Source organism: Mus musculus, chromosome 18, assembly GCF_000001635.26.
Source record: "Mus musculus strain C57BL/6J chromosome 18, GRCm38.p6 C57BL/6J".
In the NCBI taxonomy this organism is placed as follows: domain Eukaryota; kingdom Metazoa; phylum Chordata; class Mammalia; order Rodentia; family Muridae; genus Mus; species Mus musculus.
In genome coordinates, this window is record NC_000084.6 from 35,522,310 (window position 1) to 35,540,058 (window position 17,749).

Consider the following 17,749-nt stretch of genomic DNA (forward strand, 5'->3'; position numbering starts at 1 on the left):
CTGTAGAACAATTGGTTTGGTTGTCACCGCAATTATCACATTGGCTCCAGACAAAGCCTAGTCACAACTGAGGGCAGGACTTTCCCAGAGTCTCATTTGGTAATTGGTTCTGATTACAATGCTTAGTGGGGAGCAATAAAATGCTCACTATTTATATTCCAATAGGCAGAGAAGAGGCTCAACTAACCAGGTAATTGACAGATGATATGGAGACCTGGTATAAGGGTCAGGAAAAAGCAGGAGACTGGGAAGGCTTTGCTCATCTCTGGCTTTTGGCTTCTCACTAGTGATGCCCGCTTGACTGAATTCAGAAGAAATTGCCCTGGTTCTCATGAAAGCCCAGAAATGTGCTTTCCAGAAGCCAGACACTGAGATAAGAATTGTCATTTAATGGGATTTTCTACAGCTGGCTAAATCGTTTGCTAAGTGAGCAATTTCGACCATCCTTCCTCTATTCACTAGCAGGGAGTTAAGCTTGCTTCTCCTCGAGCTTGAACCCCCACCTCTCACAGCCTCATCCCCTCCCCAGCCTTTAGTTACAAAGACGGTCTGCAGTCTTGGTTGAGATACAGACTCGTTGGGCCCCGCTGCAGTCAGCAGATCACAGTTAGGTTACAGCTCAGCTAATAGAGTTCTTTACCTGGCATGCAGGAACCCCTGGTTGGTGTTCAATCCTCAACATCCCATAAAACCAAGCATCGTGGTGCGTGCCTGAAAAGCCCAGCATTAGAAGTAGACAAAAGAGATAAAAATGCAAGATCACTCTTGGGCACAGAGCTTGAGGCCAGTCTAAATTATATGAGACCCTATCAAAGGGAAAGAAGGAAAGGAGGGAGCGAGGAAGAGAAGGGAAAAAGAAAGTCACAGTCCTAATCCCAACCCCCCACACACCCAAGAGTAGTGTTCCGTTGGCGATCCAGCCCATCCTCCATATGCCAGAGTCTCCTGAATAGAAGCCAAAGGACATGCCACGCCCACCACTGTAGCTGTCTGCGGATGTAGCTTAGTTGATGGAGTGATTGCCTGGCACACACAAAGCCCTGGGTTCTATCCCTAGCACTTCATAGACTGGCCATGGTGTCACAAGCCCATAGTTCTAGCTCCACAGGGGGCAGCAGGATGGGAGTTCAAGATCCTCCTCAATCTCATGATATGTTCTAGACTAGCCTAGGCTAATGAGGCCTTCTCCCCATCACTTTGTTTTCTTGACACAATCTCCCTCCATAGTTGTGGCTAGCCTCACACTTGCCATAAAACCTAGTTTGTAGAGTTCCTCCTGTCTCCATCTCTAGAGTAAGGTTACAGGAATGAGTCTCTATGACTGGCTATAAATACCGTCTTTTTGTCCTGGGGATTGAACCCAGAACCTCAAGCACGCTACACAAGCTACTCTACCATTGAGCTATACTCCAGGCATCTTTTCATTTTCAGACAGGTTTTTCAACAGGGGTCTTGTACTAACTCTCACAAATCAAGGGATATTTAGAATCCCTATAACTACTAGGTATTTGGAAGAGATACTAGGAAAAAATGGAGGAATAATCATGGTGTTGGGGAGCCAAGTCATCTTCTAATATAAGGAGTAAAGCTAGGGTGAATTGAAGCCATATCTGATGAGGAAGAATTCTATTTCCCAAGATCCTCCCTCCTGGCCAGCCTGTGACTCTCCTACATCCAAGTTCTCTGCTCTCTGTGGCTGAGCACTCCTCTCTGGGTCTTCCTGCTCCTCCTCCTCCTCCTCCCCCCTTTCCTCTCTCTGCAGGTTCCTCCCTGCTCCTTTCTCTTTGGGATTGATGGGTTGTGTCCCAGTGAAGATGGAGGATGTTCTGGTTTGAATGTCTCTCCCCTCCAAAGTTCATTCAACCTAGTACCATTGCTGAGACAGGATGTTTCAGAAGTATTTAGAGGCTGAGCACAGTGGATCACATCCACAACCCCAGTACTGGGGAGGCCAAGGCAGAAAGAATATGAGCGGAAAACATTAGTATAGCTAAGATGCATGATTGCTGCATTTTAATATAGTTTTATATTGTTATTATTATGTCTCACTAGGAAATGCTGAGTAACGTGGAATTCATTCTATAGACCAGGGTGGCCAAGACCTCTTGCCTCTGTCTCCCAAGTGCTGGGATTATAGGTGTGCATTACTATGCCCAGTTTCATGTGGTCCTGGGGATTGATCCCAGGGCTTCATGCGTCCTACACAAGCACTTGACCAACAGCAACATCCCAGGCCCCAAAACTCTTAAGACAATAAAAACATGAGTACCAAACTTCAGCTCTGTCACCTTTTGACTCCATGATCTTAGGAACTTATTGGTCCTAGTGTTCTTATTTGTGAAATGAGCATTAGGTCATTATGAGGATTAAGTACATTATAAATATGTGTAAAAAAAAAATATGTGTAAAGAACATAGCTTGTATTTAGCAAATGCAAACCTTGAAGAAGAATTAGAAAACAGCAATTAAAGAAGAAAACTGAGTCAGGTGGTGGTGGTTCACACCTTTAATCCTGGCAGAGGCAGCAGAGGCTGAGGTGAAAGAACCTAATGGGAAAACCCCCACTCAATTCCCAATTCGGCGTGCACCCAAGAATCAGGAACAGACGACCATCTTGATGTAAAAGCATGAGGTAGTTTAATGACGGAGCTCCGGGCTGACACATATCTCCCGCAGGAGACAGAGGTGTCGACCACATGGTGGAGCCATAATGGCAGAGCTCCGGTTCAAAATGTATCTCACGCAGGAGACAGTGGTTTTGACCACAAGGCTTGGAAGCTAGGGACTTTTATAGAAAAGGGGTGGGGCTGGGGGAGGAATTGGCGCGGTTTCACATGATTGGTCCATTTAAACATCAACAGACTGTCAGAAGGGCGGGAGATAGGGAGGCACCAGGCCAGTCAGGACATGTAAAGACGGGCCTGCCCGGGCATGTCCTGGCCTGTTCTGCTATGTTCTCAGCCCCAGGTTTCAAAGCTCACAAACAACTCTTTGGGCTATTTGACATAAATTACATGAATCACAGGTCTCAAGTTTTATTTCCTTTCATTCCCCTCTTCTTCTACTAAGTAATTCTAATCTTAGAATTTCAGAAGTATGTGGAGAATAGAAATCTACTTTTTCTATAAGAACAAAAACAGAATAAATAAGAAGGGATAGTGAACAGAACTAGGCAGGGACCCTTCTAGTGAGGCTTGAGGGTCTGGGCATGATGTAGGTGTACGTGGATCAGATCTCTGGCTGGAACTGGTGAGATGTCTTTTGGGGTACCCAGCTCGTTCGCTGTAGCCAATTGTGACCAGCCTTCTTTCTGTACCACCTGTAAGCCTTTTAACTTAGCATACAGATTATTATTACAACAACATGTAGGTTTAAACACATCATTTAAGACAGTGATGAACATGGGAGCCCCATAAAGGATCTTAAAAAGAGTAAGGCTGAATTAAAAGGGAGCATTTCTAGTTCTAAATAGGGCAAGGGGAAGGAGCACCAAGTCTGTACCAGTCTCTTTTAGAATTTTATTTATCTTTTCTACCCGTCCTGGGCTTTGGAGCCTGTATGCACAATGTAACTTCTAACCAATCTCTAATATCTTGGCCAGTCCCTGATTTACCTGGGCAACAAAGGTAGGTCCATTACCTTGGGAAGATCTTAGCTATCACATTGGTCATCTCAGTCCTGGTAGGAAAAGCTTCTATCCATCTTGAAAAGGTGTCTATAAACAGTAATAAGTACTTGTTTCCATATCTAGCTGACTTAATTTCTGTAAATTCTACCTCGTCATAGCACAGGCCTTGCAGCTTTTGACTATCTCTTCTGCCAAGTCAGAGAGTCCTGTAACATAGTAGTCAAAGGACCTAACCACACTTTTAATTTCTTGGCCCTCAGGTGGGTCAAATAATGTCCATAACTTGATAGTGCTCAGGGGTGTATCTAAAGCTGGTCTCTCTGACATCATAATAATCTTTAGGCTCCTTGGTGCCAGAATCATTGCTTTTTGGGCCACATGTTTGGCGGTTAGATTTGCCATCTGATTTCCTGTAGCCACAGCATCTTAGGTCCTTCTCTGCAGATGTCAACAGCCCTCTTTGTATCAAAGTCACAAGTTTAGCTTTTTGGGCCGACGTCCCTTCAGGGAGGCTGCTGGCCTAGATCACTTGCTTTCTGTCCACCACTGTACTGCTGCCCTTGCCTTCTGCTTACCTTTAACTGCAAGGCTACTGCCATTGGTGTACCAGCTCAAACTCTCAGGCCAAGGCTGATCTGATCCTTCAGATCATTTTGAGTACCAGTTTCTTCTGCCAGAATGTCAGCGCAGTGATGAGTAGGTGAAGTCTCAGGCAGTAGGGTAGTGAGATTGAGGACAGCAGGTGGAGCGAACATCACTGATTCAGTCAACAAAAAGCTCTGATAATGTGTCACAGGAGCGTTGGTTATTATCCATCAGTCAGGGGGCTTTCAGATAATGCTTTCAAGAGTGTGGGGTGCCACTACAGTTATTTGCTGTCCCAAAGTGAGCTTATTAGCATCCTTGATAAGCAGAGCTATTGCAGCAATAGTTTACAGGCAAGAAAACCACCCGCTGGCAACAGGTTCTAACTTCTTGGATAGCTAAGCCATTGGCCTTTTTCAAAGTCCCAAAGTTTGAGTAAGGACTCCTCTGGGGACCCGTGATCTCTCTTCCACATAGAGTGAAAGGCTTGGTTAGGTCAGGCAAAGGTTGGCCATCAGTAGGGCCTTTTTCATTTCTCTAAAGGCTTTCTGGTGATCTGGGGTCAACACAAACACTTCCCCTTCCTTGGTTAGGGGGTACAACGGGCAGCTAAAGTTGCCAACCTAGGTATCCAGAGCCTGCAGAAACCCGTGGTACCCAAGAATTTTCTTACTTGCCTTGGTGTAGTTGGGGTGGGGATCTGAGTTACAGTCTTTTTTCTGGCTTTCTTTAGCCACTACTTCCCATCTCGAAGGGTGTATCCCAAATAAGTAACTTCAATCTGACACAGCTGAGCCTTTTTAGCTGAGGCTCGGTCTTCTGTTGCCCAGATTTCCTGTCTAGATCTTGTCTTTTTCTTTCTCTCCTATCACTGTGGCCAAGATTCTAGTCAAATTTCTCTCTTGTCTACGATCCCTCCTGTCTTCTCTTCTGCCTCTTGCCTCTCGCCTCTCTCTCTCTCTCTCTCTCTCTCTCTCTCTCTCCTCTCGTAATATACCTTCTCTGCCTCTTACTTACTGGTTCTACTCTAAATATTTCTCATTCGGGGTATCTCTCATCTCGGACCTCTCTAATCTCCTTCATCTCTACTTTCACTGTCATCTATCTCTCCTGAGTCTGCTGAAGCTTTGCTCTTCCTTACAGTCTAAGCTCACCTTTTTCTAGACTTCTATATCCATTTGTCAGAGCCTGGTGATTAGACTCGTAGGTGCTCCTTACCTGGGACAGAAGTTTTAAGTGGGCAGATGTCTCCCTCGCTGGTTAGAGAAAACACGTGGGGCAGGGAAAGGAAGGCAGCTCTCACAGCTGGCTGCACCGGACCAACTGGGGGGTGGGGGAACGCAGCGGAGGCAGCAAATCTAGTCAGCCCTAGGAAGCCAGGAGGGGCTGGCGCAGGCCTGTGGGCCTCGCCTCTCTTTTTTTTCTTGCCTGTCCAGCAGGTGGTGAAATGTATGGTGGTGGGGGTGGGGTGGGCATCCCGGGGAAACCTCTGTATCGGTGTTCCTGGGCCACAGTTTCCCAAGTGGTGTCTTGCCTCAGCCAGTATGCCGCTGCCGCCGAAGCCGGAAGTTCTCAGTCCAGCCCTGCGGCAGCCAGGGACACACACCAAGTTGTTTTTCTTAACTATCACTGACAAATTCTGTCCTAACGTCAGTCCAAGTCCGCATTCGGCACCACACACACAGTCTGTCCCATGACGAAAACCACAAACTAAAACAAGACAGCAACACAAAAACAAGACAGCAACAGAGAATAAAAGACACCAGTATCTAAGCACACTCATTCCTCACTCTGCTAGATGTAAAACCAAGGCACGAGGTGGGACTCGAATCCACGATCTCAGAACCCTAAAACCAAGGCCTGAGGTGGGACTCGAACCCATGATCTTGTAACCCTGAAACCAAGACACAAATTCACAAACCAAGACACAAATTTACAAACCAAGACACAAATTCAGTGGTGCCACACTTAGACAACAGACAACATGTAAGATGCACACAAACAAACGTACCTTCGAGGGGTCTTTCGGGGTTCCTGGGTGTCACACAGATCTTGCTGGGGCCTCCAAATGAAAGAACCTAGTGGGGAAACCCCCACTCAATTTGGCGTGCACCCAAGAATCACGAACAGACGACCATCTTGATGTAAAAGCATGAGGTAGTTTAATGACGGAGCTCCGGGCTGACACATATCTCCCGCAGGAGACAGAGGTGTCGACCACATGGTGGAGCCACAATGTCGGAGCTCCGGTTCAAAACATATCTCACGCAGGAGACAGTAGTTTTGACCACAAGGCTTGGAAGCTACGGGTTTTTATAGAAAAGGGGGGGGGGGAGGAATTGGCGCGGTTTTACATGATTGATTCATTTAAACATCAACAGACTGTCAGAAGGGCGGGAGATAGGGAGGCACCAGGCCAGTCAGGACATGTAACGACGGGCCTGCCCAGGCATGTCCTGGCTTGTTCTGCTATGTTCTCTGCCCCAGGTTTCGAAGCTCACAAACAACTCTTTGGGCTATTTGACATAAATTACATGAATCACATGTCTCAAGTTTTATTTCCTTTCAGAGGCAGGTGAATCTCTTGAGTTTGAGGCTAGCCTGGTCTACAGAGTGAGTTCCAAGACGGCCAGGGCTATACAGAGAAATCCTGCCATGGAAAATGAGGGAAGAGGAAGAGAAGGAGGAGGAAGAGGGGGAGGGGGAGGCAGGTTGAAAGAAGAACCCAGTGTTTGAAGACACCCTGGGCTACATAGCAAGGCACCCTCTTGTTAGATGGTGATGGCATAACTCTACAATATTATCGCTTGGGCAGTTCAGGCAAGTGTCAAGAGTTCAGTCCAACCTTGGCCACATGGAAAGTTCGAAGTCTACCTGGGCTCCAGGAGACACTGTCTAAGAAAGAAAGAGGAAAGGGGGGAGGAAGGGAGAGAAGAGGAAATGGGGGAGGGGAGAGAGAAAGCGAGAGGCACTAACTCATTTTGCCACATCTGTACAGAAGGGTCAAGCATTCATAGGGGAAAATCCTCCCAACAAATCGTGGATACAACAAAATCGTGGATAAGATGTTCAGAGCTAAGGCTTTAAGGTTTTGAGTAGGTCAGATAGAACAGGGAGGCATGGACTCTGGTCCTCTCCCCTACTGCAGATGATAGAAAAGAAAAGCAGCATCCTCCTCTGGAGAAAACTGGGCAAACAGAGGCAGAAGTCTGAAGAGCAGTTGTAGATGGGTTCCGCCTGTCCTTTGTGGACCCTGAGTTGGTGCGCACAGTGGAAGCAGAACCTGTTCCTGGTGCACAGAAAGTCAGCTGAGCCTTGGAAGCTCCGCCTTGCTCCCCTGAGGCCCCGCCCAGCCCACCCCTTCCCTTGAGCTCCAGCTCTCCCTCCCACGAGACCTCTTTTGGGAAACAGACCCCGATGCTCTGGGGGCAGAAGATGCTGCCTCCATCACTCCTCCCTCTAGTGACTCATTCCCAAGACTGGGGGTGGCAGGAAGTGCCAGGGCCCGAGTACTGCAGCCCCATCCGGCTGGCAGCTTAGAGACATCCTATACTCTTCCCTCCTCCCTCCGCCCCCGCCACCTCCCTCACTTCCAGCTCTGACTCTTGACATTTCTAAGTAAGAGACACCCACCTCCCCCAAAAACTCTTCTTGCCTTTCTGTTGCCTCCTCCAGAACTTCAGCTGCATCCCCAAAGGACTGCTAGGTTGAAACAGCCTCTTCCTAGGAGAAGCAGGCACAACTCAGACCTACAGCCCTTTTGTGAGGAAGGTGACTAGGTCTTTAGGGAGGTGGGGGGGAAGTGCAGGATCTAGAAAGCACTCTGGCCCTTCAGAGGACACAATTGTTTTCCTATATGCTGAGCTCTTCACGTGCTCCGTCTCCTTTATCCTCTCATCAACTCGTTGAAGCACAAACGCTGTTTCGCTGATGTACTGCAAAGGAGGAAAGTGAGGGAGAACTAACTTCAAGGAAGCAAAGCTGGGGCTCAGACCTACATCTTGCCTCCTACACCTTAGTTACAAGGGTCTCTTACCAGCCTTGTGGCCGCAGGACAATGGAGACCCCTTTGAGTACAACCTTTGAGCAACTGTGGGTAGTGTATGCCATCCTCAGACTTCAGTACTGCGGCTTGGGGCCTGTGAGGGAAGGCCTCCCACCCTAACTGCTCTCCTGATTCAGATAGAACCAGCCCACCCTCCACTCCAGTGAGCCGGAAATGGTAAGAGCCGCTCAGAGAATTTTCAGCCCCCTTAATCTTCCTATTAAACCTACAGGACAAGCAAACATCTGTGTGACTCTGGGGTGCCTAGGGACTACCTACCTAAAAATAGGACAGAGGGAAGCATTGCTTATAGATGTAGACAGCAAAAGGAAGCTACAGACGTGCATGCCTAGGGTTAGCTCTGGGTTGCAGACAGAGCTGACATCTGTCAAACCAGAAGCAGAGAGATGCCCCCATATGACAGCAGAAATAATAATACCCTTGAATTATGTAGCACTCGATAATTTTTCAGGCACTTTACAAACATTCGGTCCTCTACATGACCTCCTAGGACCCAAGAAAGCAGAAAGCATCTTTTATTAGCTGCCACAACCTGCCAAAATGTACCCTAAGAGCAGGCAAGGTAATGAGCGAGTTAAGCCGACTGAAGCCTCAGTGGGTAATTGATAGTTTTTATGGTGGCTCTATCCTCAGGCTCCTTAGATGCCATATTTTCATTGGATTGCCACATTTACATAACAGTGCAGGGTGAGAGACCCTGATAAATCTTCCCTGCATGAGGATAAATACAGTGAAAATGTACTTTTGTTGACAGCAATTTGTTTTACTACACCACTGCCCTTCAATTTGGGGAGAAAAGAGCGAGGCTATTGCTTTATGAAGGGAGGGAAGGAAGGAGGAGGAGAAGGGGAGGGACAATGATGAAAGAGCCAGAACCAGAAGAATGAGTAGAGGGGAAGATGCTGAGGAAAAGAAAGCTTTAGGCAAGAGACAGAAGCCATGGACAGGAGGCCCACTGTCTCCGCAGCCAAGGCTCAGAGCAGACATGGGATGGGTACGCAGAAGCCTGGCTAGCTGCTTGGGAGAGTGAGAAAGATTCCAGCTCATTTTTGTGTTGTTATTTGTTTGTTAGACAGAGCCTCACATATGCCAGGCCAGACTGGGATCCCTTACATAGCTGAGATGAACTCAACTCCCTGGGTGAAGTGTCAGGATTATGGGTATGTGCCACCATGCCCAGCTAAATTCCCAGGTCTTTAGAGGCTATGCCAGGCTCTCATTTTTGTCCTTAGTTAGGAGAGGGTAAGAAAATAAGGAGAGCCACACAGTTCCTTTTGAGCTCACTTTTGATGAAGTATCAAAGTCTTCTAAGGCTTGTATCCCATGACACCCCATAACCCCCCTCCCCCCACAAGCCTTTATTCAGAGAATAAGTGTGCCCTTAGGCATCAGAACTGAGCTCAAATAATTTCCAAAAACGAACTTAACTGAATATATTTAATCCTGTAACCTTTTTAGTTCTCCTGCCCAGTCTCTCTGCAGCTCAGGCTGCCTTCAAACTTACAATCCTCCTGCCTCAGCATCTCCAGCTCTGGAATTACACAGATACACCCCTATCCTCAGCAACCATGGCTTCTCTAGGATCAAATGGGAATCTATTGGTTTGTCTGATCAATATTTACAGATTGTGTCCCACACAGTGTGCTATAGGGCTGATTATGCAATAGAAAACAAGTCCTTTGCTCCAAAGGGTGCTTAGCCTGGACTGACGGGAGCAGCCAAGGCAGAGAGGGTTTATTCTGGCTTACAGTGCCGGGACAGGGTTCATCATGATGGAGAATAACCAGTAACAGCCAGGGAAGGAATGGTGACAGAAACCAGACGCTGTTTGCCTTGGACTCACTCAGGAAGTGAACAAGAAGCAGGCCAGGCTATAAAACCTCAAGGCCCACCCTTTCTGACCTACTACCTCCAGTGAGGCGCCACCTCCTAAAAATTCTCACCTTTCCCAAACAGCGCCACCAAGTGGAGACCAGCTCCAAAGAGGAGAGCTTATGGGGGATGTTTCATATTCAAACCACAGTACCACGCAAACATGAGGACCTGAGTGGATCCCCGAAACCAGGGGTGGCAGCAATACATGTAGCCCTGGTGCTTAGGGAGCAGAGAGAGAGGCGAACCTCAGCTATCCTGACTGAAATGTTAAGACCCCAGTTCAGTGAGAAACCCATTCTCAAAACCTAAGGGAGAGGCCCAAGCATAGTGATGCACACCTTTAATCCGAGCACTCTGCAGGCAGAAGCAAATAGGTGGGCACCTCCGGCATATCAAGACAAAAACTTAACAGTGAAAGAAGAGAAGAGATGGCAGAGAGGCAGAGACAGGGGAGTCCTGGGGTTTGCTGGCCAGTCAAGCTAGCCCCATCATTGAGCTCCAGGTTTAATGTGAAAACCCATTTCAGAAAATAAACTGGAGAGGTAGTTCAGCCACTAAAAGCGCTGACTGCTCTTCCAGAGTTCTTGAGTCCAACTTTCCAGCACTCCCACCTTGGCTCACGGCTGTCTTTGATTCAGCTCCAGAGGATCTGGCGCCCTCTTCTGGCCTCTGCAGGCACTAGGCACCCACATGGAGCACAGGCGTGGTCGTGAGCCATTCATTCTGTGGGTTCAGGGAAGGAAACAGAATTCCTCTGCAAGAATCTCCATCCCTATGTGCATGCCTTTCTATGTCTCCACATAACTGTGCCCTATAGCTGGGGGCCTCAGTTGAGGCTCCTGAACGGAACAAATGAATGCCTGGGCAATATGCAGGTTTACAATTCTTCTCAGAGAACCTGGACCCTGGTGGACAGAATAGTGTTGAGGTTGCTAAGCCCTTTCCTTTTCTTCTTCAATCTCAGTCTCATGGTCAAAAGAAGCACATATATCAATGTCTGTTCCTCTGTCTCATCTAAGCACTCTGCCACACATCATAATTCAATCCTGGTCCTCTTTCTCTTTAGGACACTGTGTCTCTCTTGAAGCACATGTGTGCATGAGTCTTTTCCCAACACATGCTCCAGGGCTCTCACGGCTTTGGCTTCCCCATATTTGATATGAAGACAGCGGTGAGAGACCATTTTGTTTCCAAAAGAACAGCTCGTGCAAGAACTTGCAGGGCCTGATACATTTTTATGAGTGACAGTGTCATGTTTAATCTATAAAATTACATTGTAAGTGATGGGAGAGGATCCAGGATGGCCAGGTGAAACTGTCTTTGATTGCTATGTTAGTCTGTGTTGTGATACTATAACACAATACCTAAGAGTAGTGGAGTATAAAGGACAGGGAGTCGTTTCTTACAGTTTCAGCAGCAAGATTAGATATCTTGCTGATATCTGGTGAAAGTCTTCCTGCTGGAGCATTGCCATGGCAGAGTGCAAATGGTAAGGAGGCACGGGAGGGCTGGAGATGTAGTCCAGTCAGTATACTGTCTGCCTAGTATGCATAAAGTTGTAGTTTAATCCCAAACACACTATATTTCTAGTCTTCAATCCCAGTGCTTAGAGGTAAAGGAAAGAGAATCTGAAATTCAGTGTTGTCCTTGGGTATGTAGTGAGTTCAAGGATGGTCTGAGCCACATGAAATCCTATCTTTTACTTATTTTTTTTTATTTAATCATTTTCCTTTGTGTATGAGCATTTTGTCTGCATGTACGCGTACCATGCACATGTAGTGCCTGCAGAGATCAGAAGAGGGCATTAGATCCCCTGGAACTGGAGTTTCTGATGGTTTCGAGGCACTATTTGGGTGCTGGGAACAACTGGGCTGAGCATGGAGTTGGCACATACCTCTAATCTCACCACTCAGGAGGCAGAGGCAGATGGATCTCTATGAGTTTGAGGTCAGCTTGGTATAATATAGCAGGTTGTCTCCAAAACAAGGATGGGAAGTCAGTCAGTAAAATGCTTTCCATCCAAGCATGAAATGAGGATTTGAGCTCGGTCATCAACTAGAGAGCCAGGTGTGGCGGCGTGCAATAGTAATCCTAGCACTGGGTATGCAGAGACGCAGAGACAGGCAGATCCCTGGGGCCCGCTGGCCAGCCAGTCTAGCCTAATGCTCAAGCTCCACACCCAAGTGAGAAATTCTGTTTCAACAAACAGGCCCCTGAGGAGTGATGCCCAAGCTGGGCCTCTGGCCTCCACACACAGAGGCAGGCATGTGTATGGCTCTGCATACACACCAACGTGCAAATATACACAAGGAGAACAAAGAAGCATAAGAAAGGAGGAGGGCAAGAATGAATTAAACTCACTTTCCTAACCAGTCCACCCCAGGAATACAGAAATCCATTCCGAGCAACCTAAGACCTCATCACCTCTCACTGAGAGCCTCCTCCTGGTGATGTTATACTGAGGATTGTTTCCAGGGCGTGGACTTTGCACCACAGCAGTGGAGGATTCTGCAGTGTGGGTTAGGGAAGCCATAGAAGCCTTCTGAGCAGCCGGATCCCACTCCCCTCCCCCTCGGTCCTCTTCTGTTGCATCCTCTTCTTTCTGCCCTGCGTGCCCTGCTCCATTTGGCTGACACCAAACTCCCAAGAACACCGACGATGTAGAGTGAGGCTTCATTAGGGGATTCTTCTGTTCGCATTAAGCTCATTTCAGGCTTTCAGCACCAACAGGTGAGAAAAGTGGCTCCATTAAACTATTTGCTCTGAGTTACAAAACAAGGAAGAGGCAGAACCCAGTCTCTTAACCATTATGTTAAGTGACTCACGCTCTCTACCTTTTTCTCAGTCTTTTCTTTAGGGGGAAAAAAAATAGAAATATCTGTAGGATGCCTTTAGGTCTGTAGGCAGAAGAGAGAATAAGTCAGGAACTTGTCTTATTTTTAAAATTACATTATTCTGTGTGTACATAGTGTGTGTGTGTGTGTGTGTGTGTGTGTGTACATGTGTCTGCACACTGGTGTGTGGAGATCAAAGGACACCCAACAAGAGAGTCAGTTCTCTCTGCTATGTGGGTTCCTGGGATTAAACTCAGGCCATTAGGCTTGTTGGCAAATGCTTTTAACTGCTGAGCCATCTTGAGGCCCAAGTGACCCATTTTACAGTAGGAAAGTTCAGATTTTTTTGTTTGTTTGTTTTTCACAGTGCTGGAAATCAAACCCAGAACCTTGCACACAGTAGGCAAGCATTTTACTAAGGAGCTAACCCCCACAGAGGGATTTTCAGATTCTGATAGAATACATTTAGCTCAACCTTACTCGCTTATCTGCCAAGCAGACCACCTCTTTCTACTCTCCCTAGCCCTCTACCTGGTCTGCCTGCTCACTTTAGCTCTTATGCCCTCATTTACTTCCATGGACACTGTTTGCACATCTTTTGGGCTTTGTGTAATATATTTGTTCCCTCCTTGCAGAGGGTGGCTGTTCCCCCTCTCTCCTTCCTGGGCTCTAACAAAAGGAGTCTGGGCTTATCCTTAGCTAGAAAACCTCTCAAAGATTAGCTCCTCTGGTCCTGTTTCCTACCATCTACTTCTGTGCCCTCTCACAATCCACAGATATACGACCACATGAACTTCCTAGAAGATGCTCAAACCTTGAAAACAGGAACATCTCTAAGCATCCTCAACTCAGAAATGACCTCTCCGCCCACTGATATCATCTCTACTCCCTAGATGATCTCCAAGATAACTCTCCCTCTGATCTTTTCTGTCTTATAGAAAGCACCCAGAGATTGTGAGACACAGAGGTACCCACTTGTCTTAACTACAGCACTTGGAATCTCTGTGAATTCAAGGATAGTCTGGGCTACACCATGAGTACCAAACCAGCCAGGGTTACACAGTAAGACCCTATCAAGAAAGGAAGGAAAGAAGGGAGGGGAGGAGGAAGGGAGGGAGGGAGGGAGGGAGGAAGGAAGGAAGGAAGGAAGGAAGGAAGGAAGGAAGGAAGGAAGGAAGGAGAGAAACGGAATAATCTAAAATGGAGTTAGTCTTACCACTTTTCTTCTTAAAACTTTTCAGAGGCTCTTTCTCTTCAACGAGGCAGCCGATTGGCAAATGCCAACATGCAGATCTTCATGAAGACCCTGACGGGCAAGACCATCACTCTTGAGGTCAAGCCCAGTGACACCATCGAGAATGTCAAGGCCAAGATCCAAGACAAGGAAGGCATCCCACCTGACCAGCAGAGGCTGATATTCACGGGCAAACAGCTGGAGGATGGCCGCACCCTGTCCGACTACAACATCCAGAAAGAGTCCACCTTGCACCTGGTGCTGCATCTGCCATCCCTTCGTCAGCTTGCCCAGAAGTACAACTGTGACAAGATGATCTGCCGCAAGTGCTACGCACGCCTGCATCCTCATGCAGTCAACTGCTGCAAGAAGAAGTGCGGCCATACCAACAACCTGCGCCCCAAGAAGAAGGTCAAATAAAGTTGGGGTCATACCTGGGACCCCGGGACCAAATAAAGTCCCCTTCCATCGACTGGAGCAGTAAAAAAAAACAAAACAAACAAAAAAAACAAACAAAAAAAAAACTTTTCAGAGTTCCCCCACTCCAGAATAGCACGTTTCCAGCTGTTCTGTCCACCCCCGCCTGTTTCTCCTACCCCTTGCCTTCTGGCCACACTGCCTGCTGACCCCACACTGCCTGCTGTTACTCCAGCCATGACTCCTAACACCTTTGCTCAGCTCTTAGAAACCTACTTTCTCTCTTGACCCTGCATGATACTTGTTTGATCTGGAATCTTTTCCTACTTTTTTTTCCAGCTAAATTCTACTAAATCTTTATGGTGGTTCTCAGCTTAAATTCCATGCTGGATATTTTATGTCAAATTGACCCAGGCTGTCATCTGGGAAGAAAGAACCTCAACTAAGTAAATGCTTCCATAAGAACTGGCTATAGACAAGCCTGTAGGGCGGTTTCTTAGTTAGTGATTGATAGGGGAGGGAGAGCCTAGCCCATCGTGGGTGGGGCCATCCCTGCATCAGTGGTCCTGGGTTCTATAAGAAAGCAGGCTGAGCAAGCCGTAGGGAGCAAGCCATTCAGCAGCACCCCTCCACGGCCTCTGCATCAGCTCCTGCCTCCAGTGCCTGCCCTGCTTGAGTTGTCACTCTGACTCCCTTTGGTGATGAACAGCACTGTGGAAGTGTAAACTGAATTAACCCTCTCCCTGCCAAGTTGCTTTTGGTCATAGTGCTTTCACACAGCAATAGCAGCCCTAACTAAGACAAACTCCCTCCATTAAAACGCCTCCCAGAATTCTCAGACTAGACAAGCCACCCTGTTGTCTGCTATAACACAGGTTTACTCCCAGTACAGTGTTGACTCTGGTTACTATTGCCTGGTTATTACTCCTCTGTCTCACACATTTCAACTAGTTCAGAGGTTCTCAACCCGGAAGCTGCAACCCCTCGGGGGGGGGGGGCTCCACATATCAGATATCCTGAATATCAGATAGTCACATGACAACTCATAACAGTAGCAAAATTACAGCTATAAAGTAGCAGTGGCATAATTTTATGGTTGAGGGTCACCACAACCTGAGGGACTGTATTAAAGGGTCATAGCATTTAGAAGCTTGAGAGCCACTGAACTGAACAATATATATTATTTTTTAAGAATACACACACATATATATATATGTTACACACAACTGATTTATTTATGTATTTTCATTTGCTGTGCATTGGTGTTTTGCCTGCATTTACATCAGGGTGAGGGGGTGTCGGATCCTCTGGAACTGAAGTTAGAGACAGTTGTGAGCTGCCATGTGGGTGCTGGGAATGGAACCTAGGACCTCTGAATGAGCAAACAGTGCTCTCAACCACTGAGCCGTCTCTCCAGCCCCTTGGTTTTTGATTTTTTGAGACAGGGTCTCTCTATATGGTCATGGCTGTCCTGGAATTTATGTAGCCCAAGCTGACCTGGAACTCACAGAAATCTGCCTGCCTCTGCCTCTAGAGTGCTGGAATTAAAGTCATGTGCCACCACATCAGGCTCTCAACTAGTGTATTTTTAACTACAACCCAGTATCTGGGCTGTCGCCAAGAGCTTAGCAGATCACAAGAATAACTTCTGAATGGGTAAGTGATTGTTTCTTCTTCTTCTTCTTCTTCTTCTTCTTCTTCTTCTTCTTCTTCTTCTTCTTCTTCTTCTTCTTCTTCTTCTTCTTCTTCCTCCTCTTCTTCCTCCTCCTCCTCCTCCTCCTCCTCCTCCTCTTCAGGATACAAATGCAGGTGCCACGTAGCTTTTACCTACAGCCTCATCCTCTAGTCTGGTCACAGATGATTAGTTGGTTTTTCCATTTTTCTATGTCCTGGGACTGCATTTTTATATTTTTATCCCTATTGCCTTTTACAGAGCTCACAATCCATATTTCTGTCACTGTGTGTGTGTGTGTGTGTGTGTGTGTGTGTGTGTGTGTGTGTGTGCTACATGCATAAAGACCCCCTCATGGGCCAGAGAGGGCATTTGATTGCTCAGAACTGGAGCGAAGGTAGCTGTGAGCCTCCCCACGAGGGGCTGAGAGTTAAACCAAGGTCTTCTGCAAGGACAGCAAATGCTCTCAGCTGCTGAACCATCTTAACAGCCCCACTCACTCAGTTGGTTTTTTTAATGACTGTTGATTGAGCCTCTATTATGTGGACACAGTAGAGAACAAAAATAGGCAGGGCCTGTCTTTTAACTGACATTCCAGTGACATATGAGTGTCCAGTGAACCTCTCAGCCCTACTGAGAAGTCCCTTTCATCTCTGGAGATAGGAAGCAGGGAGCACAGGTGCTGGAGAAAGAAAATAAATTCTTTCCATAACCTCTGGACCTCCCTGTGTCTGGGCCCAGTTGGAACTAGCCCTCAAGCAGCAGAAGGGAGTGAGGAGCCCCCTGGAAAGGGCCTAAATCCCTGAAAACAGGCGGTGTGTGTTGGTGTGTAGGCAATTCAGTGCCACTGGACATTTCACTTGTTTGGTAACAAGGTACTGGAGAAGAGCAGAGAAATTGGTCTCTAGAGGGGAAAGCATAAAGTGTTGGAGATGACAGAGAAACTGGGAAGAGGAGAAAATGCAAGGAATGACAGGGAGGGAAGGAGACAGGGCAGGGAAGATCTGTAGGAAACGCTGGGGTCTACAGGTTGAGTCTCAGTCTAACCTGGGCAGACATTTGGGACACTGGGTAAGGGAGCAGGGAGGATTCAGTGTTTGTTTGTTTGTTTGGTTGGTTTTTGGTTTTTCGAGACAGGGTTTCTCTGTGTAGCCCTGGCTGTCGGATTCAATGTTTTTAAGCCGGGGGAATTCCGTAGGTGTTTCCCAGTACCCGGTGGTACCTCCAATCCCTCTGGCTGCACCTGACCATCCCAGTTCTTCCGGGACTGGTTGTCCCCTGAACTTAGGACATAACTTTCTGCAAACCCCTGAAAGCCAGTTCAAGAAGAAAGAGTCCCTGCAGCCATCAATTTTGATCTATGTTAGAAAAGATGCTTTTTTAAAAGGCCCTCTGTTCACCACCACCTGTTTCCCGATTGGGGGCTCAGGCTCTGCTC

At 47.3% G+C, this 17,749-nt stretch overlaps 1 pseudogene; it reads left to right on the forward strand.

Moving 5' to 3' along the window:
- Positions 14,233-14,713, forward strand: Gm5239 (predicted pseudogene 5239; annotated as a pseudogene).